Source organism: Nicotiana tomentosiformis, chromosome 2 (genome assembly GCF_000390325.3).
Source record: "Nicotiana tomentosiformis chromosome 2, ASM39032v3, whole genome shotgun sequence".
NCBI lineage: Eukaryota > Viridiplantae > Streptophyta > Magnoliopsida > Solanales > Solanaceae > Nicotiana > Nicotiana tomentosiformis.
The window spans coordinates 163233928-163242308 of NC_090813.1; positions in this window are offsets into that span (position 1 = coordinate 163233928).

The following is an 8381-nucleotide window of genomic DNA, read 5'->3' on the forward strand; positions in this document are numbered from 1 at the left end:
TCAAAGTTGAAGAAATTGCAAGAAGAATTCACTAGGTCTTCATCCTATAGGTAAGTTTCTACCCCATAACCCTCCATTTCGTGATTCTAATTGAAAATAGGTAATAAGCCAAGCAATTCTTGGATGTGGGAGTTGTTTATTTTAACATGCATGTACCATAAAGGGTAGTGGGAGGATTGTTGAACTCTTTTGGGTGAACTTTGGGTAGTGGGGTGAAAGAATTCACCATAGGAGGATCTTGAAACCTTAATGCGCACCTAGTGTTTGATAAAATGCTCAAGTGAGCTGGAACTATGAACTTCTTCCTAATTTGTGTTCAATTTTGCTATATCTCTAAATAGATCAAAGTGGCTAAGATTTTCGGAACATTGTAGTAATTTAAAAAGCTTGAGATTATTATCATGTTATGTTATTCTCCGGGAGCGTGTTCAACGTATGAGAATGTATTAAAATGTTGAGGCTTCAAGTCAAGCCCAAATGAAAGTAATCATATCAAATCGTGTAGAAATCACATGTGCTTAAGACCCTAAATTGCCTAAATGTGTGCTTATAGTCTTGAATAGAAATGTTTGTTGTTGACAATCCATGTTAATGTTTGAAAGTGGAATAGTGTGCATGAATTATGATGTACGTCCAATGTGGCAAGAATAATATTGCGTTATGACCAATGGTGCCAATAAAATGAATGACATGTAAAAGAATATGAATGGAGTGGTAAATACTTTTAATAATAAATGCCTTGGGAGTATCATTTAGCCACCGAGGAAGGGTAGGTCGGAACAACCTAACCCTGAAACTACACATGCCGGTGTAGGAGTGATTGAGGGGTAAATCCCGTGCTAATGTGATGAGACTGTTCCCCCCTTATATGGGATGAGATTGGAATGTTGAGATATTTCTCCTTAAATGGGATGAGATTGTTGCTAGCGAGATGTGATGTCGACCCACACGACATTGTGGTGAGATGGCTTAGCCGATCTGGCTTCGATCGGACGCCATGCCATGCACTTGGTGGTATTGTGAGTATATGTCTCGCGGTGAGATGGCTTAGCCGGTCGGACTGAGATCGTACTCCGTGCTAAAACACGGTGGTGTATCAGTGGTAAGATCTCCCAACTTAAATTACTAAGATTTACTTGAAATTTTCCTTTCCCTTAACTTGACACCTTGTTACTGTCTGAGTTTGTTATTGATTTCATGTTTTATTCTCTGTTTACTGTTACTCATCCTATTGAGAAGGTGTTTAGTTTTACATACTAGTACTATTCCATATGTACTAACGTCCCTTTTTACCGGGGCACTGTATGTTTAATAGATGCAGGTGGTTCCATAGCAAGTGGTAATGATCACTGATAGAAGAACACCCTCTCCTCAGCTGATTTGGTGAGCCCCACTTCATTTCGGAGTCCTGTATCTCTTATCCTTTGTACATAGCGTTTTGGGGTATAGTTGGGGCCTTATTGCCGGCACTGTCTTAACACTCTTTAGGTCCTGTTAGAGGCTCCGTAGACATAGTGTGGGCTGTTTCTATTTTTTTGGAAGGTTAACTAAAAATGTTGTAATTGTATCATCTATTCCACTTTAACTATGATTGTACAATGTACTGTTTTGAAGACTTTTTAATGACGTAACTAATGGAAATGAACTGGTGTTATTCACATGACCTCTTAATGTCTAATTAATGAAATGTATTCTTCTCTTTATTCATGGGTGAGTTGGGTAGATGGCACTGTGTAGGCTTGCTCGACCGGGGTAACTCTGTTGAGCGCCGGTCGTGCTCACCGAGGTCGGGGCATGACGCACCACATTCAAAACAAGCTCTCAGAGGATGTGGCTGCTGTGGCTGGCTCGGACCTAATCGACCGGACTGACCACTGAAAGCACCTCGTGCAGGATGTGCACTAGACAATGGCGGTGCATAATAGGGAGCCTGGGGCCTAGGAGTGGCCAGAATACCGTTGGAAACTGGAAGTGCTGAATGAACAAGCAACTCACATAGCCCATACCCTAATGAGCTGCAGCTGGGGCACGAGTACCACTATAAGTGCCAGACTCTCGAGACTTCTTGGCCTCTCTCTCCTCTCTCTCCCGAGTCAGCATGCCATCCAATATCCTGGCAATCCCCACTACCTACTGGTATGCAATGCCCATCTCCAACTATCGGGCCATGCTAAATCCGATACTGGGGTTGAGCCCCTCGATAAATCGACGGACCCATTCTCTAAAAGTAGCAACGAAGGCTGGTGCATGTCTAGACAAATCACTGAACCGGACCGCATACTCCGACACTATCATAGAACCCTGGCGTAACTGCTCAAACTCTGCGCGCCATGCATCTCTGAGACTCCGGGGAACATACTGCCTCAAGAACATATCTGAGAACTGAGCTAAAGTGAGTGAAACTGCCTCGGCCGAACTATCCAACTCATATGCTTGCCACCACCGATAAGCCTCTCCCCTAAGCTGGAATATAGTGAACGCAACCCCACTGGACTCCGCGACACCCATAGTATGGAGGATACTGTGGCACTCTTCAAGAAAACCTTAGTCATCCTCTAACTCCAAGCCACTGAAAGTAGGAGGGTGGTACTTCTTGTACCTCTCGAGCCTGAGCTGCTCCTCCTAAAAAACTGCTGCCTTAGCCTCGGGCTGAACTAGTATGACCTCTGGAACCTAGTCGACCTGGAACCGCTGCTCTAGGGTACGGGCGACGGGAGTCTGTGCTCCTCCCCCGACCTGAGATGTGGCAGGAGCAAATGGTATCAACCCTGCCTGAGCCAAAGTGCGCAACATGCTCAAAAACTGTGCGAGAGTCTCCTGGAGGGCTGGTGTAGTAACATGTATTTCAGGTGCCTGCCCTCTAACTGGAGCTACTGGTGGCTCCTTTGAAGCAGCTTGTGCGATTGCTCTGGCTGCACCTCGTGGACGTCCTTGGCCTCTACCCAGGCCCCGGCTTCTTGCGGCTCTAAAAGGGGGCGCTGGTGTCTGGTCATCCGATCCAGCTGTGCGTGTCCTCACCATCTGTGAGTGAATAAAATTTCAAAAATTTAGAATTCGAAGTCAAAGATTTTGCATGATAAGGAATCAAAGAAGTGAAGCTTTTCCTAACAGTTCCATCGTCTCCTAAAGATAAGTACAAACGTCTCCATACCGATCCGCGAGACTCTACTAAACCTGCTTGTGACTCATAACACCTATGAACCTAGAGCTCTGATACCAACTTGTCACGACCCCAATTTCCCTTCGTAAGATGTCGTGACAACACCTAGTCTCTAAGACTAGGTAAGACTAACAAGTATGCGGAATAGTTGAAATAATAAAAGCTCAAAACGTCAGCAACTGGATAAAGTAAAAACTGTAACTCAAAGTGTATACCACTCCCACAACCCGGTAGATATAATTCACAAGATCTAGATATAATGTTGCAACTATCCTAAACATCACTCTTTATCAAAACATAAAGAAACATGGAAAATACGGGATAGAAGGGGACTCCGAGGCCTGCGGACGTGGGCAGGTGTACCTTGAAGTCTCTAAGCAGCATCACAACACTCTAATAACGAGGCTGATAGGATATACCTGGATCTGCACAAAAACAAGTGCAGAAGTGTAGTATGAGTACACCATAATAGTATCTAGTTAGTGCCAAGCCTAACCTCGGTATAGTAGTGACAAGGTCAGGTCAAGGCCTTACTGAAAATAATAAGAAACAAGGCAGAAGATATAATGATATAATAAAATGACATGGAAGTGTAATAATAACAATTTACGGAAGGTAACAACACGGAATCAAAGAAGACAAATACAACACGTACGGAGGTAAGAATCTTACAAGTTAAGGAACAACAACAACAAACAATTCAACAAATAGAGGAAATAAATAGGGGCACTTCCGAGGTACCACCTCATAGTCCCAAAAGTAAATATCTCACAATCTTTCCTTATACCACCCATATGTATTAATAATCACAATGACACGGCAGAAACCTCGTGCAAACAATATCAACAGCACATCAAAAACCTCATGCTACAATAACAATCTGCATGGCAGAAACCTCGTTCCACAATAACAATCCGCACGTCAGAAACCTCGTGCCACAACCAAACAATCACCTCAACAATAATCACGAAAGCCAAAACATAACAATTGAAACAATGATATTTCAAGCAAAGAATTTCACAGTTAAATAATGAATACAGAATCAAGGAAGCAAGTAATTCAACTAAGCATGTTGTACAAATTGCAAATAAGAGATAAGACACGTAAGCATGTGAAATTAGGCTAAGCATGATGACTACACATGCTAAAGTAACTCAATTAAGGAAATAAAAGGAAACTACTTAGCAAAATCGGATTTTCAGCATTTAGTCCGTATACGCACTCGTCACCTTGCGTACACAACCTTCACATATTGCAAATTACCATCACAGTACCAAAACCTAAGGGGAATTCGCCCCCCCACAAGGTTAGACAAGTCACTTACCTCAAACTTCGCTCAATCAATCAATAAAAAGGCCTTTCCCTCGACTTTGCGACTCCGAACAACTCAAATCTAGACAAAAACAATTACATACAATAAGTATAACTATGGAAACTAATCTAAATAATGAAATTATGATTTTAGCAAGAATTGGAATAATCGACCCAAAAAGTCGACCCGAGCCCACGTCTTGGAACCCGACCAAAATTATAAAGTCCGAACACCCATTCGATATCGAGTCCAACCATACAAAAATTATTCAAATCCAATCCAATTTCGCCTTTCAAAACTCAAGAATTCGGTCTAAGAACTCTACACCTTTTCCCCCAAATTCTTCAACCCAAATCCTTAATTAAATGAAAAATCGAAGATAGATTAATGGAAATTAATCAAAAATGAGTTAGGAACTCTTACCCCACCAATCCCTCTGAAAATCTCTCAAATTATCGCCTTAATCCGAGCTTGGAATGTTCAAAAATGAAGAAATATCACCGAACCCTCAAATTTAAGGTTCTATCCAGCCTTTTCGCTCCTGCGAAGACTTAACCGCACCTGCGGTTCCGCTTTTGCGGAAAATCTCTGCTTCTGCGGACATTCCTCAAAGCTTCCTTCACTACTGCGGTCCTACCTTCGCATCGGTGCAATCGCAGGTGCGGAATTTCCATTCCACCTGCTCAAACTCCCCTACTGGCCAACTCCGCTTCTGCGCCCATCATTCTGCATCTGCGACCACGCAGGTGCGGATATTTCCTCGCACCTACGACCATTGCACGCCCCCGTCCTAGGTCGCTTCTACGCTCTGGTTCTTGCTTCTGCGAGCTCACACCTGTGATCAAAATTCCGCAAGTGCGGTTGCACCAGAACTGGTGCACTTCAGCAATTCTAAACTCCCAACCTTCATCCGATAATCGTCCGAACTTCACACAAGCCCCACGGGACCTGAACCAAATATACCAATGTCACACCCCAGACCTGAAGGGGTGTGGCCGGCACCCAGTACCATACTCGGCCCGAGCGTACCACTCTGTAACTGTGAACTCTAGAGGAATAACCCTCAACCTAGGCCGATGAGGCCATATTCTGAATCATCTGAAAATATCGTCTGTCTCATCTAAGGGGTAAACATACCCAAAAACTCATATAGTGTTATACAAACTATACAGAACTTGTCTACAAGCCTCTAGAGATAGTTGAACTGTATCATGGTCGGGACAGGGCCTCGACCTACCCATCAAACCTGTATATATATAAAACGGACTCCAAGGTCTAGACCTGGTAACTCCAGGGAAGTGGAGCTTACCAACCAAGCTGATATTTGGCTCTGTCTATTGGGAAGATCTATCCAGCTGTCTATCAGGACCTGCATGCATGAAATGCAGCGTCCCCAGCAAAGGGACGTCAGTACAAATAATGTACTGAGTATGTAAGGCAACAGAATAACTGAAAGCTAAAACTGAACTGATGATATAATAACTGAATGTAACTGGGAGTCAAAAATAATATGAAGATATGCTTACCTGTTGATACTGACTCAACTCTCTCCATATAGTATGTAAAATAGTTGTTCGGCCCTATAAGGCTCGGTATGTGTAACTGCCCTGCCGTAGTAGGCTCGCTCATAGGCGCTCGGCCATACTAGGCTCTGTATCTCGGCCATTCTGGGCTCGCTCATAGGCTCTCCGCCACAATAGGCTCTGTATATAACTTACCATCTGATCAGAGGTTGCCCAATAGGGGCCTGCCCACCGATTATAGCTCGATGGTGGTAAAACAAATACTATAACACTGTATATATATATACTCTCTGCTCTCTTAGCTGAAATAAGACAATACTAAACTGAATATGAAGTCCCGATATGGGAGAATACTGTAACTCTGAGACTAGGATAATGTGAATAAATTCAAGAATACGAACTTCTCTTTATGCCTCGTTATCAAACTCATGTAGTTACGAGATCATGCCAAAATGAAGAAAGGTTTAGCCTTAACATACCTTATCACAATATTTTCAATCACCAACTTGAACTCGCCTCTTCTCACCTTAATCTAAAACAACGATAATAATACTATCATTAAGTTACGAAAGGTACAACTAACGCACAACGAACGATAAGCTTATTTTGTATTAAAACGGACAGCATCTCCCCTATAGTCCTTACTTCCTCAAAATTCAAGATAACACCAACAACACCAAAAATAACAATAACAACGTATATATATATATATATATATATATATATATATATATATATATATATATTATATTTTCCAACCTTATGTACATCACACAATACTACAAAACAGCCCAACATAACCCAATCTCTTCATACACAAAACGACCACTGTAATAGTGTCAACAACCCAAAATTGTTATGATGAACCACCAGCCCAACATCTTGAATTTATGTGGTGTTTCTCCACACCCTTTCTCCTCCAAAACTCCACAAAATAGTAGTAAAATACGCTGCCCAACAGCACCACAAAACAGTCCGCTACAAGTGAATAACTCAAACTCACGGCTTCCGATCACTGTCCCGTGAGTTCTTACAAGTATAGAATGACTTACCATGAATTTACAGTAGAAAAAATGGATGAAAGAGAGCAGTAAACTCACCTTATTTGTTGGATAACTCAGCTCCTATCTTGGTTCTTCAAACTCTAGGTTTTACCTCCAATTAGAACTTGAAATGGAGAGAAAATCAATTAGGGTTTGTGGGAAGGTTTTGGGAGGAATTTTGCAGAGCTTATGTTTGGTTATTATGCTCTATTTTAAGTCTAATATATGAATAAAATAGGCCTTTAAAAGGCCTCTTTGGACGACCCGAAATGGCCCATTTTTGGGCTCTCATATAAGCAAGTAGGTGACACACCTACTTGTCACCTAGCAGCTTGCGCAGTATCGCAACAATGACCATATCTCTCTACTCCGATGTCGTATTGACAAACAGTTTAATGCGTTGGAAAATAGATTCATAGATATTTAATTTGATGGATAGAACACCCCATAAATATAAGCATATTGGGAGAAAATTTCAGTTACATTGGACCCAAAGTTTCAGTAAAACTTATGAATGTAACTTGTGATGACTTTCATCGGCTTTTGTTCCACAACTCGCTTGACTTCAAAACATAACACACGGATGTCATACGACTAATATAAATCATAACATAATCTCCTTATCATATTAAGTCTCACCCTAAAGGTACATGTTATAACATTCCCAACTTGTCGACTTTCGACGAAACATTGTTTTCTTCAATTGCTTTAGCTTTTGAACTGTCCAACCCTCTTTGTACTTGTTGTTCATGATCTTAAATATTTGTAACCTTAGAGGTAACATGATTATCTTACTTTATATACTTTTAAAATATGATTTCATTTCTGAGCTTACATCAATTGACTTACGACGTACTCGTACGTACGAAAATATGGGTTGTAACATCATTCCCCCCTTTGGAACATTCGTCCTCGAATGTTGACTGGTGCACTTATCAGTCTTGTAACCTATAGCTCTCATAAATACTTTATTGCTGGCCTTTCCATCTAGGCAACTATTCTATGAATAAATCCATAGGCCAGGGCATTCCCCACTTTAGGCCTCTTTCTGACACCACGACTTTTGGTCTGAATCCTTTCAACCTCGTAATTATTGCGACATTCTGTCATACAGCCTGTACGACTTTGTCCTTGTATGTGCGCCTATGCGACTCTTCTGTTCCTTTTCCTCCAGCTTTTAGCCAATCTCTAGGCCTCACTTTGGGAACATATATAGAACTATGACAAGTTGTTCCTCTCGGTATATATAGGTGTAGTTAAGTTCTTTGCTCGGTACTTTGTCAAACTTACGACTGTTGCGATATCTTGTTTTGTAGCCTTATAAATATATCCTTATGGCTTTA